This window comes from Otolemur garnettii, unplaced genomic scaffold, assembly GCF_000181295.1.
Source record: "Otolemur garnettii isolate 467f Iridium unplaced genomic scaffold, OtoGar3 scaffold00008, whole genome shotgun sequence".
In the NCBI taxonomy this organism is placed as follows: domain Eukaryota; kingdom Metazoa; phylum Chordata; class Mammalia; order Primates; family Galagidae; genus Otolemur; species Otolemur garnettii.
In genome coordinates, this window is record NW_003852403.1 from 29,307,190 (window position 1) to 29,322,809 (window position 15,620).

The 15,620-nt window shown below is 35.5% G+C and overlaps 1 protein-coding gene and 1 non-coding gene across 17 annotated transcripts in view; both read left to right on the forward strand.

Annotated features, from left to right (window-relative positions):
- PCDH15 (protocadherin related 15) overlaps nucleotides 1-15,620 on the forward strand; it is a 691,874-nt gene that overhangs the window by 73,306 nt on the left and 602,948 nt on the right. The gene's annotated exons all lie outside the window — the stretch shown is intronic.
- LOC111723189 lies at nucleotides 11,060-11,163 on the forward strand. Its single transcript, XR_002771785.1, has one exon. It is a non-coding gene; the product is annotated as a U6 spliceosomal RNA (small nuclear RNA).

A 15,620-nucleotide genomic window follows, 5' to 3' on the forward strand; every position in this document is an offset into this window, starting at 1 on the left:
TCATTTTTAAAATACATGGATAATAAACGCAGGATTGGAATAGTCACCAAAATGCAAGTTTTTTTTTAAAAACTACTTAGGAGACCCTTTTCTCCCCTTATATTGTTATCAGTTTTGAAAAACACCTTCCAGCTCAAGCATCTGCTGACACTTACTTAATCTTTCCTCTCTGACCCAGGGGTAAGTGAAAAAATAATAATTTTCTGTATTGTTTCCTGAAAGCCTAAGTCCAACAATCGTTTCTGAAAGTCATAGACGCAGTTCATACAGACAGATCCACAGAGATAGGCATGTATAATATTGAAATATCGGAACTGTAAAAAGGCCTTTCCTTGTATTATTTTAGACCTGAAGTGGTTCACTGTCAATCATTCAGTGTTATATAGAGCACTCTCTCTCTTCATAGGAACCAACCATATCCCTCTAAAGAGGGAGGTTTTCACATATGTACGAGAGAGAGAGCATGTACTACATAACTATATATGTACATACAATATGTATGTATTTCTATGTATTTCATATGGAAATGAATTGTGAAACCAATAACCTCATACCCATTTTTTTAAAATAAATTTCTCTGGTTATTAATATGTAAGAGGTGAGATGTGCTGTTCTGTGTCACACGACCTTGTACGCCATGAGAAACCTTTTGTAAAGGTGAGTCTTACTTTCATCATGCAGGATCTATTACTTTCCTTTCTAATTTTTTGACATCCAACATTCCTTGATTCTGTTCTAACTCGTATCATTGAATCCTGACCATCCTTTCAAGACTGTATGAAATGATACAGTCTTTACATAATACAATAAGAAATTACCATCAGACAGATTTTTTTGGAATCAAAAGTTCAGGGGGTTTTGGTGGGGAAAATGAGTCACGGACCACATACTGACAAAAACTGACAACAACGTACAATGTATTACCTACCTTGGTGTTTAATGGACTGTATAAGATAAACAGTGACTGTTTTCAATTTAAAATAGGAGTGCTTTCACTAGCCACAATGAAGCCTAGGAGATAAAAATCATCAGCTTTGAAGTGACCTTTCTCTTTGCACCAATTCCTTTTACCAACGTTTATCATCCTGCTGACTGGTGCATGTATCGGGGAAACAAATAAAATAATTCTGTTAGATTCCCATGAATCTGACTCAGTCTGACAAGTTTCTTTCTTTTGCTAAGCCATAAATCTGCTTAGATATCATAACATAGTCTTTTCCCCCAGATGTTTTAGTTTTAGTGGTAATTATTAGTATATATCAGGCATCCTCAAACTATGGCCCAGGGGCCACATGCAGTCTGCCTAGGACATTTATCTGGCCTGCTGGTGTTTTTGCCACCACTGCCTGTCCTGCTTAGCAGCCGACTCGCCTGGGGGCCCGCAGTCCAGCCCTCCAACAGTCTGAGGGACAGTGAACTGGCCCCCTGTTTAAAAAGTTTGAGGACCCCTGGTATATAGCATGTCTTGGCTTGTCTGATGGTTTACTTGATTTTAATCCTTGCTCCAAATTATTGGATTGCATTCCTACAATTAACATTTTATGCATAAATATTTTTCAAGTTGGAAGCACTTGGAAAAATCCCTTTTTCTTTTTTTTTTAAATATGGAACGCTTCACAAATTTGCATGTCATCCTGGCACAGGGGCCATGTTGGAAAATCCCTTTTTATGTTCCTTCCCCTCTCCCCCAAAGTTTGGCATTAAAATTGCAACAGATAGTATTAAAAAAAAAAAAAAAATCTTCCAGGGGCCTCGATTTGTTCTGAGTGTCCTCAGGGATTGTTCTCTGGACTGTTTCTACATGTCACGTGGTGAGCAGCTGCATCAACAGACATGTTGAAATTTTACCTAAGATTTTGTTTTTTTAATAAAATTTGGCTTGCCTATTTAATTTCATGATATTTTTCTTATATCTTATTATTCTTGCCCATTTCTTTAAGTTCATTTACTATGTTCTCATTATTAGGGTTTCTAAACCAGTATAGGGAATAATTTATACAGATGTTTATTCAAAATCATTGTACAGAAGGTAATGGATCTAGAGATTTTACAATATAGATACTAACCTGTAAGAACACACAGGTTCCATTCAGTAGCTTTCATGGAAACTAATATGAATCAGTGCGGAACAATTCAACATCTCTTCCTTATTTGGGAGATAAAAAAGAATGGCATGATTTTTATTAGTATCCTAACATGTATAATTATAATTAATTTTGCAAAGCATATTATTTTAAGCAATAAGTTGTGGTGTTTTATAGCATAAAAGGTGAAAACTTAGATCAATTATTTTCAAAATGCAGGTAATGCCTTCTGACATGATTGGTCAAAGAGTAAATGTGTGCATCTTTTTAAATGGGGTAAATTGAAACTCTTAAACCAAATTTTATATTCATATATTCTTTGATATAAAAAGTCCAATTGTAGGCATCTTTATTAAAGAAATGCTTGTATAGGGTGGCGCCTGTGGTTCAAAGGAGTAGGGCGCTGGCCCCATATACCAGAGGTGGTAGGTTCAAACCTGGCCCCAGCCAAAAAAAAAGAAAAAAGAAATGCTTGTATATAGCTACAGAGTGTTATACATAAAAATACATTTTTTATACCATTCTTTTAGTGAATGATAAGGAACGATCTAAACATCCATCTTAGGAAAATGATTTAATGCAGTATTATGCAATGATTTTAAATAATTAGTTTTATGTCTATGTATTTGCAAAGTATCATCCAAAGGGCTCTCAGGAAATCCCCACCTAAGCCAAGAAATAAACAACATTAATCATACTTGTGGATTTGGAGAGGAAATTATTATGATAATTTAAGTGTTTTCTGATGTAGACTAATCCTAAGGTCATTATGTGCAAAAAAATCTTTTATGAAACAGACATTAGAACTATTTGCAGAAAGTCAACAGCCAAAGTCCAGGGAAGGTCATTTCCACATTTGGTTCCTATCTTGAGTCAGTTTAAATTCCAAAAGCTCAGTGTACCCAATACGCAGCTCAAATGCAGTGGTAACAAACTGAGTCACATCAGAGGAGTTCTTTTTCCAATAGACATTATAACATAATTCGGGAGACACATGCAGTGTTGGATAGTGTGGCAACATGATGCTGCTGATGGAATTGATTTAAATCACCTTAACAGCTCAGGCCAAGGGAGCAAACAACCATTTTCAAAGTAAGTCAAATTAAGAGGTTGGATAAACTATATTATTTCTGGGACTGCTCTGTTTTGAAGCATCACATCCCCAGCCTTATGAAATTCTATGATGATGAATTCCATGGTATTAAATAAATTGTTCAATATCCCTGACAATATCTGAATGTAGAATGTTTTAAAACAGAAGAGTAATTGCTCTGAATTAGATAAGAGTATTTAAGTTTTTATATCTCAAAATGTGGTCTGTTTTTTCTTTTTCTTGAAATAAATGATCTGCAGTTTTCTCTCTGAGGGTGTAAGGGAATAATGCAAAATTAGCCCTGAGTATCGTTAGGGTCTATCCTGAAATATCATCAGTTTACAAAGATATCAAATTTCTGTACAATTTGTTGTCCACAGCCAACAGGCTTTTATTCTTCAAATCTATCACTGGGCTCTTCCCAAAGACCTGTAATTGGCAACTAGAGAATTGCTTTTTATATGGCAAATAGAAAAACAGGCCAGTTTTTCTGCATCCTTTTATCATAGCACATTGAGAGAAGAAGCTTCCTATTACTACTAGAAAAAAAAAAATAAACAAAAAAATCACCCAAGGATTATTTGTAGGAGCCATCTTCTGCAATTACATCTTTGCAGAAATCAAGCTGAGAAAGGAAACGGAAACCCACCAAGCGAATGTTATACTTGTTTCAACAGATCTTAGAGTGGTTAGTCTTCCAATTATATGCTGTGCCCTTTACCTAATTACCTCTGAATGACCCCCAAAACTGCACAGTAAATTTTAGACATAAAAGGTAGGTTTTTGGCCAATTACATAAATATTAGCTAAGACATGTCTTTAAGCCTCTATTGCATCACCTTTTGTGTTAAATTTTACCTTTATGAAACCTACCTCCTTAACAAGTTCATTACACTGTTGGTTTCTTTTTGTAATTTCTGGCAATGTGAAAAGCCCTGTTTTTTCTCATATCATTCCAAAATCAGGACCGCCCCAGTGGAATACCTGTGCAGTATCTGAGCCCTTGCAAGTAGATGAACTCAGGAAGGTGTGATAAATTCTGCCAAAGGGATGCCTTCACCTGGAATTAAGTGACATTCTAGGAGGGAATTGGTACCTGTTATGTTAATCAGCTTTTCAGTTTTCTACATCAATCTTAAAATACAACAAAGGAAATTGAATCTTGATTTTTAAGGGAGAGATGCTAACATATTCAAGGCAAAGTCAATTTTGGGACAGGAAACATAATTATGGAATTCTTTCTTTTTAAAGTGAATAGAGTAGCCTGATAATTTCAGGTAAATGTTAGGGTAAAAACAATCAAGTCACAATATTTGAATTTGTTAGGTAGCGTCCCTCTTGTAGTTGAATCCCACCCCCAAAAGTGTGCCCTATATTGTGCCCATTAAGTGGGAGCACACCAATCCCCTTTCTTCTGCTTTCCCAACTCCATCGTTCCCCCACTCCCACCTTGAAATGAATTGAATTTTTCTCTTATAAGTATATATCAGATCATCTCTCCTGGCTTCACATTAGTATCGAGTACATTGGATTCTTGCTCCCTCCATTCTTGTGATACTTTACCAAGAAGAATGTGTTTCAACTCCACCCATGTTTATACAAAAGATACAAAGTCATCATCTTTTTTGGTGACTTTGGTCACCATATTCCGTGGTACATTTATACCACAGCTATTCAACCATTCCTGGCTTGGTGGGCATTTAGGTAATTTCCACAACTTGGCAATTATAAATTGAGCTTCCATAAACAATCCAGTGCAAAAGTCCTTATGATAAAAGGATTTTTTTTTTTTTTCATCTGGGTAGATGCCTAGTAATGGGATCATGGAGTCAAATGGGATGTCTACTTTGAGTCTTTGAGGATTCTCCATATTTCTTTCCAAATAGACTGTATTAGTTTGCAGTCCCACCAACAATGTAAAAGTGTTCTCTTTTCTCCACATCCACGCAGGCATCTGCAGCTTTGGGACTTTGTGATGTGAGCTAAACTCAATGGAGTTATATGATATCTTAGGGTGGTTTTGATTTGCATTTCTCTGATGATTAGGGACGGTACACATGTTTTCATATGTTTGTTAGCCATTCAGAAAGGGGGATATTAATACAGTTTTATAGGAAGTAATATTGCATGCTAAGAAATGCACATTTTCATTAAAAAAAATTGAGCAATAGAACCTAAATGATTATAAGGCTTTTAATATCGTTGCTCTTAGACTGGGTAAGTAGATATTTGCTACCAAGTCTATAGAAAGGTTGGAATGAACAATTTGTCTTTAAAGACTTTGATAAGGTTTGACACCAATTGTTTGTTCAGATTATGTACCAATTGGTCCAAAAAGTTTTAGATAATTTGGAATGCAGAATAGTTAATTTTAAATATTTCTTTCTCTCTCTCTCCCTTACACACACACACACACACACACACACACACTTCTTCATGTAATTATGCTTAGAAATCCAAATAAGAAATTGAGTTACTAAGAGCTATGCTAAATCCTAGAGGTACAGTAATTTCAGAAATGTTGGAAACCCATTGCATTCAGTAACATTTGACTTATAATTAAAAAAGAAACTTTTAAAAATACATTTTCTAAACAGTGCTACAGATGTTTTGAATGGCTTGTAATATCTCCAGAGTGGTGTATCATAAATCATGTCCTAAATAATACATTTCTTTTTATGAAATTATAATTTCTCTTCGGAAACTTTATACACTTTCTAAGCGATAAGTAGCAGTTGGAGTTAGTCTCAAAGCTCAAACCTCATTTCGTTGTTAGAACATAGAAAAAACTTGTGTGCATATTGGATAAGAGAATTACAAAGAGATTCAAGGTCCTTTAGGTTCTGCCAAAGGACTTGAAAAGAGTAAGAGAGCACTTCAGTACACTTCTAGAGTAAGATTGTCCAGGCATTGTTGATTTTCATAGGAAAATGCTAATGAGTATTTACTATCTTGATCTGAAAGACACAATTATAAAAGCAGAATATGAATATAGAATGCCAAAACTATGCCATCTTAGCACAGAAATTAAAATAAGATAGAGGTTTGGCACCACAGGGAGTAGGGATAAATATTTTATTTAGGGCCTTAAGGTCCTAAACAAATGTGTACCCTGACACGCTGAATCTCTTGACTGGGAGAATCAGAGTATTGCCAGGACTGGTGCATGATATAATTTATTTTTTCTCTACTAGACATTTAACTGCTGGCTTTTGTCCTTTTCCTTTTGGTTTTATGGGTTGATTAGATACATGATGGGTTCAAGTAGATCAATTAAAGATATGATGGGTTCTACTCCAATAAATCTGCTAATGTCAGTAGATATTTCTTTCTGCCTACAAAGAGTTGACACCTGCTGGAGATCTCCAATTTGGGCTTGATTTGAGCCCAGGGATACCAATGAACCAGTATCCAAATTAGGTATGATATGATTCTGAATGGATTAATCTTCGGTGGTGTTGAGAGAAAGGCCATCAGAAGACCATTAAATATATTTACATGGAACATCCCAGCCTGTTAAATTAATGACTGTGCTGTCACAAAGGAGGAAGTAATGTTAAATATTAGAAAAGCCGTAGATTGACATATTTATGTCTGGATTTTTAAAGGAAGCACTGATGCTATTTTTTAATATTTAGAGAAATTTGTCTTATTAACCATAAGAATAAAATGGGAAATCACTCACTTATTTACCCCATAGATCAGTATTGACTACCTCTGATGGCAACCTTTGAAAGGATTTATCTTTTAGTGCAGAAAATCAGTTTTTCTGCTGTTTTTTCTGAATGTTTTTAGATTGTGTTTTTGGCTTACAGTTTTCTGCCAATGTCTTTATTTAGGAAGGTTCTTACTCTGGTGCTTGATAAATTGGGTGGACATATTCAGTTCTTTTACCTGTAAGGATGTTCATTTATTCTGAGTCTCATGCTGCTTTTATTCCAAGGCTTTTTCAAAATATTTAGTACAAAATTGTAGTTCCATCTGTCAATGAGGCCATTTTATACTCCAGTTTTTCTTCACTTTGGCAAAAGTTTTTGCAAAAAGGGAGGAGACAGTTCAGCTTCCCCCTTTATAAAGAACTATTCCTGAGTATTTTCTGAAAGGGTTTAAGACCTTAATCGTAAAGTTTCCAAGGGACTCATCCTTTCTTTTTATAAAGTTGGATAATAATCCAAATTATTTTCATAGGAAAATTAAAAATAAAAACTTAGGGATAGCCTCCAAAATATTTTCTTCACTATGTACAGCTTTGCTAAACACTGCTGTGTTTCTGTAAATTTAGAATCCTTAAGTCTTCCTTCACTTTCACCAAATTCAGGATTATCCCAAATCTGTACTCTTATCAATATTTTTTTAACATCTAGTTTTCTTACTAACATAGGAAGCATTTATATAGATCTGGGAACCTTAGCCTACATGTTATTAGAACTATTTTAAATTCTTCTATAAAGTTCTATGTACCTTGTCCAGACAAGATTTATAGTTCAGATTGAGATGAGGGCTATAAATAAGCTGTAAGAAGCTTGTCCATTTCTAAACTGTATTTAACTTTAAGAGGCAATTGAGATTTGTGAATTTCAGGCTGACCACGAAGCAGGGGGCTCCAGGTAAGAAAAGAGGATGAAGGCAGAGGGTAAAGAGGAGCAGAGAATAAAGGGAGATGAAGAGTAGGAGAAAGGCCATTAGGATTCAAGAGGAATTTTAGAACCTTTCTGGTCTGACACTCCTCTCAAATTAATAATTTTTCTTGTGTGAATATTTAAAATATCCCTTATTTTTAAATTATTCTTAATTGAATTACCTCTTTGTTTTGTTTGTTTTTATTGTTGGGGATTCATTGAGGGTATAAGAAACCAGTTTACACTGATTGTATTTCTTAGGTAAATTCCCTCTGACAAGTCTGTCTTGCTCCGTCAAGGTGTGTCACACACCAAGACCCACCCCCTCCCTCCTTCCCTCCCTGTGCCTTTCCTTTCCCCCACCACCTCCCTCCTTCTCTTTCTCTCTGCTCTCCTCTTGCCCCACACCCCAGCATGTACTAGCTCAATAATTGTCCTCATATCAAAATTGAGTACATAGGATTCATGCTCCTCTATTCTTATGATGCTTTACGAGAATAATGTGTTCCACTTCCATCCAGGTTAATACAAAGGATGTAAAGTCTCATTCTTTTTTAAGGCTGAATAGTATTCCATGGTGTACATATAACACAGATTGTTAATCCATTCCTGGGTTGGTGGGCATTTAGGCTGTTTCCACATTTTGGCAATTATAAATAGAGCTGCAATAAACAGTCTAGTACAAGTGTCCTTATGATAAAATGATTTTTTTTCCTTCTGGGTAGATACCCAGTAATGGAATTGTAGGATCAAATGGGAGGTCTAGCTTAAGTTCTTTGAGGGTTCTCCATACTTCCCTCAAAAAAGGTTGTATTAGTTTATAGTCCCCCGAGCAGTGTAAAAGTGTTCCTTTTTCTTCACATCCATGTCAACATCTGCAGTTTTGAGATTTTGTGATATGAGCCATTCTGGGGTTAGATGGTATCTCAGGGTGGTTTTGATTTGCATTTCTCAAATAATTAGGGACAATGAACATTTTTTCAATTTGAGTTCTCTATAGATCCTAGTTATCAAGCTTTTGTCTGATTCAAAATATGCACATATTCTTTCCCATTGTGCAGGTTGTCCATTTGCTTTGGTTGTTGTCTCCTTAGCTGTATAGAAGCTTTTCAGTTGCATTAAGTCCCATTTAAATTAACCCTTTATAATAGTCATGTTAATCAGATTTATATACATAAATACATCTATGAGACCAGGGTCCAGCATTAAAACGGCATAAATTTAGACTCAGAATGAGGCAAAGCTGTGAGAATCAAGCAATGGGTAGTAGAAAGTGAAAGTTTTGCACATTGTTTCTCAGGTTTCCAAGTTAATGGGTTTGTAAGATCTTGGCGCCCCAAATCTATCTTTGGTGAGCAGAAACTTTTTCATGGAAGATTTGATGTAGAACCTGACACTCAGACTAAACAAGGTAAAAATGGGGAACATCCACATAAGGCTCTTTAGTAACCTCAGGAACATTTGTCCAAATGGGAGCTACGTTTGAAATTCACCTGCCGCAGAGATGACTCTAGGACACAACTGATCAGTGTTGCGGTCTGGCCTCTGTCCTATAAGCTTCTTAGTAGACTAATAAAAATGATGGAGAAAGAAGTAGATAATGAATAATTTAGTAATAAAGCAGATTTTCATCAAGCACTAAAATCTTCAAGTCTGATGGAATAACAAAAGGACCCCTAAAATAGATACAATTTCCTAGCAGACAAAATAAAATCAGCATTTGAGAACCAACAAAAACAAATTAAAATTCAAACTTAACATCAGTGGTTAGACCCTACGATCACAGTAGAAGAGATTTCCTCAAAGAGTTCCCAGTGAACATTGTATTTCCAAGTCAAGGATCTTTGGCCACATGACAGAGAAGATCTGAAATGGACCAGGGTAATTACAGTTCATTGATCTGTTTATATGAAGTCAAGATTGGACAACATAGTTGTAAACTCATCCTAGGAAAAATGTTACATACCTCACTGTCCAATAGCTTTTCAGTCAATTTTGAAGTACTTCCGTCAGGAATCTATACATTGACACCTGCACTAGTCCATCCTTCTGGAATGGCCACAAGTGCTGTTGTCATAAGAGGTTGGACAATTAAGTCTGTGAACTCACTCTAGAATGGGCTACTAATAGCTAATACACATATGGCACTTACTGTGCACCAAATATCGCTTTATGTGCCTTATAACTACATTGATTCTTATAGCAATTTTATAAGGTAAATACTCATCACTTTGTGCCTCAGCTTCCTTATTTGTGAAAACGTATAATAATTTTCCCAAAACAAAGTGGGAGGAAGCCATGTTGGGATTCAAATCCAGGAAAACTATTCCTAGCTGTCTTCTCTTCAACTATAAACTGTGAATGATTTCTACTTTTCTGAAATTTTGAAAGGTTTAATAATAGAGCTAGTTCACAAAAAACATAAATGAACTCTGGTCCCATAGAGCTGCAGTCGCCAAACCCCAGGCCGCTGAGCAGTGGTCTGTGGCCTGTTGGAAATGGGCACTCATAGCAGGAGGTGAGCAGTGGGTAGGCAGTGAAGTTTCTGTATTTACAGCTACCTGGTTACTCACATCGCTGCCTGAGCTCAGCCACCTGTCAGATCAGCCAGTGGTGGCATTAGATTTTCATAGGAGTCAAACCCTACTGTTAACTGTAAACTGCACACACGAGGGATCTAGGTTCCTGCTCCTTAGGAGAATCCAATGATGGACGATGAAAGGAGCCGAGGGGGTGATGCTAGCACTGAGGAGCAGCATAAATGTGGATTATTACCCGGAAGGCTGGACTGCACAGAGGCCATAAAAATCAATTGTTTGCAGACATATATCAAAACCATCACACCCATCTTCTCCTCACCCAGTCTGTGGAAAGACTCTCTTTTTTGAAACTGGTCCCTGGTGCCAAACACACTGGAGACAACTGCTGTAGAGAATAGATGAGGGAACATAACTGAAGGGAGGAGCTGAACAAATACCCAACATTGCATTTATACCTAAATCTTCAGAAGGTTTTAGAATACATCTAACTGTAAAGTAGCAGCATTCTGGGGACCTGGGGGAGAGTAACAGTGGGAGTCAAAGTCACCTAGTTACATAGGTCCTTGAGTGATTTAGTTGATGCTCTAATTGAAATGGCTGAAAGGTGGGCTCAAATGATATTTTCAAATTGTATTGGCATGTTTTTATTGTATATATTTTTTCCTTAATAATGTGTCAGATAGGACTTAAGTTCTACAGAAATTTTTAAAAAATTGAGTTTCTGTGCTCACTTCGGCAGCACATATACTAAAATTGGAATGCTACAGACCTTAACATGGCCCCTTAACAGGGATGACATGGAAATTCGTGAAACATTCCATATTTTTTTCTGAATGTATTTATCTTTGTTCATTCTTTACGAGGTTTTTGTTTCTTGTCCTTATCTTAAACATTGTTATTGTTATTACATTTTAAGCCTTTTTAAATTTTGTGAAGGCAAAAAGTGGAACCCTAATAAATACATGTATATGTAAAAGAAAAAAAATTGAGTTTCTAATTTCCATTTATGGCTACAGCTTAACTCAAATTTCTTTTTTAAGATTCAAAATATATAGCCAGGTGTGGCGGGCTTCTGTAGTCCCAAATATTCAGAGGGCGAGGCAAGGAGATTGCTTGAGCTCCAAAGTTTGAGGTCTCTGTGAAGTAGGACGTCCCGGCACTACCCAGGGCACAGAGTGAGTCTCTGTCTTAAAGAAAAGAATAAATAAATAAATAAACAAGATTCCAAATGCACTAGATTCTTCTACGAGAGCATAGTATTTTTGAGATGGCTGTAATGAAAATACTAAAGGAGGTTCTCAACAAAAAGGATAAAATTTAAAAAATAGACTAAAGAAAACATAGCGAATGCATAGTTATCAAAGTGAAAGAAAAGCGTATGTATTAGTCAGAATTTGGGGGCATTGTAGAACAATGTAAAAATTTCCTTTTGGTGGCTAGATTATCTAATGTCTAGGTATTTGTTTTTGTCATATTTTGCTGCTTTTGCCATCTTCCCGTTGGGCTAGCTTATTTCATTTTAATATGCTCCCTTCCTGTTCTGATTCATGAATGTTTGTTTAATCTAATCATGCCCGAAGCATCCATATCTTAAAAATTAGCTGATAGGTTACATTTAATTTGTAGATTAACATCCCCTTTATTTAGTTTAGTGCCTCTTGTTTTTGTGCAGAGGCAACGTAAATCTCTTGATTCAATATGGATGCAAATTTCTCCCCACTGCCTCCTTTTATTTGTGTGTGCATATGTTATTTTGTCTTTCAGCACAGAGGAGTATTTTCTTGTTTACTATATTTACGATCTTAAATATATTTTAAAGACTCATATTTACTTATCCTGAACCAAGAAAATTTTGAATTTCTATTAAAATATGAATTTAATTGTGCCATCCCACAAAAGTTATAGGCTTCATGTTGATTCCTGTTGATTCAGACATAACAATAATACATTAGAAATAATAGGCCTGAAAATGAATAACAGACTTTTCATATTTTTTGAAAAGAACTCTAGGATAATTTAGCTATCGAACAAAAAGTACTTTATGGAAACTTGATATAGCAAGAAATTTGTCTTTGTATCATATCATTAAGTACTTTTAGGCAAAACAAGCTTTAAATTTTAAGGCTTCATCTCAGTTCATCAAAAATCAAACTGGAACTGTGTAGGACACACACACACAAAGACACAGGAATGAGAAAGATCACTGGCTCAAGAGGAGAATAGCAAAGGAGAGTTTTTCAAATCCGTGTGATGGTTAGTCTAATTGCATACAGACGAATTAACAGAAATGAGGATTGTATTTTGATAGCCACAAATAGTCTTTTTCTAACTAGGGAGCAGTTGTGTGGTGCCAACGGTAAGAAATAACACTGGATTTTCTATGTCAAGGATTTTCATTGACTGGAATTTCAGAAAACTACCCACTCAAAATGCTAATAATAAAAGTAAAACAAAACAAAACTTTTAAGTAAAATGTGATGATAACCTGGAGAAAGAAATGAAATCATTTAGAGATCAGATAAAGTAAGAAACCATGAGTTTGTTGATATAAGAAGACTTTATAATACACATTTGTTCTGGAACATCTATAAATTGCCTATGGTCTAGATTTAAAATTTTAAGATTTTAAAAATTTATAGCAGTTAGGAGATAAAGTCTAGTGCCTCATTAGGTCATAAAACAGTAAGGCAAAAATTTATTAGCCGTAAGTAGGGCCACTGGTACCATGATTTTCAAAGATTCACTTTCCTATAAAGAAAGCAATTCTAAATATGCATGTACTGCACTGCATAGTTTAAAATAAAAATTAACCACAGACTTATGGAAAAAATTAATAAACTACCATAATTGTAGAAGATTTTAACACATTATTGTGAATAATTAGATCAGTAGACCATATCAGTAGGATATAGAATATTTGAAAAATATATTTGAGTCACATATAAAAGGCTACACCCAGCAGTGTCAGGGCCCTGGACTGGCCAGGTCTCAGGCCTGGCTTAGGTAGCTTCCAGGCACGGACCACTAAGCTCCCTTGCTCAGGAACAGTTTCTCTTAGGTGCCTGAGGGCTATCTAGTTTAGCTGGAGAGAGAGAGATTGTGTGTCTTAGAGTAAGTAAAGCAGTCTTCTTAGCATAGCTAGATCTTAGTCTTTAGCAGAGCTTGGTAATCTTCAGCAGAGAGACGCTGTGCTGGCATTCTGCAGACAGGAGAGGAGACAGAGTCAGAGTAAGCGAGTCTTTGATAGACAGTGCACGCTCCTCGACTGCCTTCTCCTCCAGCCTAATAGAAGGCTGATCTTGTGCTGCTCAACACCACAGGTGCAAAGACTGCCAAATCACCACTGCTCTCATCTCGCGAGCTCTCATGCTTGTTAGGCGAGCTAAATCTCCCTCCATGCCCTTTCCACCAAGGTGTTCCGTTATTGGGCTATACAGGTATTTCTTATAACTCTCACCCCTCCGAGCCATAATCTATACAGGCTGCTACACAGCAGTTGTAGAACATACATTGTTTTTACTAAGCCACGAAAATTTGTTAAAGTGGTCATATATGAGGCATTAAAGCAAGTCTCCACAACATTTTAAAAATAATCTATTAGTATAGCCATATTCCCTGACGTCTACACCAATTAGTTAATACTTCAGTAACAGAAATAATGTAAAATAAATAAATTTGTGATTTTTTAAAACTGTCTTTGAGATAGTCCATGGATAAAGAAGGAATAATTAGAGAATAATCATGACTCAATAGCAACCAAAATACATTTTCAAAACTTTGATAATGTAGTTCTAAAGCACGTAGAGGTTAATTTATGGTTGATTTAGAGTCTTAAATGATTATATTTGAAAAGCAAAAAGGCAGAAAATCAGTAAACTAAGTGTTCCTCTGAAATAATGTATTTGTTTATATCATTAAAAGAGAACACATACAAAAGAAAATAAATCAAAAATCATAAAATACCAAAATAACAGAATCCACAAAATTGAAGATTATTTCTTTGACCAATATTATGATAAAAATCAAGAAGAAAAATAGAGAAAGACAGAAGCCAAATAAACAATATTAAAACTCATGTAAGAGAGATGACAGTTACAGGGGAGAATAAGATGTTTTTAATAAAAGATTATGTAAAAAATAAATGCTAGTAAATTGAAAGCAAAGCAGATATGCTCCTAGAAATACATTTAACTGTAAACATATATACCTGACAAAACAGAAAATCTGAACTCTTGAGCCAACAATGATAATGTCTATACACAGAAAACTCCAGGCCAGCAGTCCTCAACCTGTGGGTTGTGACCCCTTTGGGAGTCTCCTGCGTATCAGATATTTACATTACTATTCATAACAGTAGCAAAATTAAAGTTATAACGTAGCAACAAAAATAATTTTATGGTTGGGGGTTACCACAACATGAGGAACTATATTAAGTGGTTGCCGCATTAGGAAGGTTGAGAACCACAGCCCCAGATACACACAGCTTTACAAAGATTCGTAAAGACATCTAGAAAAGAGAAAATTTTAATACAATGTTCTCTAAATTTGAAAAACACCAGAAAATATTGTCATAAAAACCAAAAGAAGTAGGAGAAAGGGAAAATACAGACCAGTTTCACTCACATAAAGAGTGATAAAAAGAATTTCTAACAAATTATTAACAAATGGCATCTAGCAATGAAAAATAAAAATGTAATTGAGACCAAACTTGGTTTATTCTGGGCACACAGTTATTGTTTGAGTTTATTATTTTGTGTAGATATCTACTTACAAGTTAAGAAAGTTCTGTTCTATCTTATTTGAGAATACTTTTTCTTCCTTAATTGGTTAATTCAATAGCTATGGTGAATATTTTTGAAATGTTTTAGCCACTGTTCAAAACTACACACAAAAAGACAAAAGATGATCTTAAATAAGAAAAGAAATCTGTTAGCTCAAAAATAGATATCTACAAAAGTCGAAAGTATCACAATATTTAAAAATAAATCTGTACAATAATTATCTTTAGAGTCAGGAGTAGATTAATGAAATTCAGTATATATATACCTTGGAGTACTACTCAGCCATATAAAAGGATTACTTAAGGCCTGTCACAGCAATTTTGATGGACCTGGAACCTGTAACTCAAAGTAATGTATCACAGGAATGGAAAAGTGAATGCCGGCTCGGCGTCTATAGCTCAACCGGCTAAGGCGCCAGCCATGTACACCTAAGGTGGTGGGTTTGAATCCCCAGCCCGGACCCGCCAAACAACAATGACGGCTGCAACCAAAAAATAGCCGGG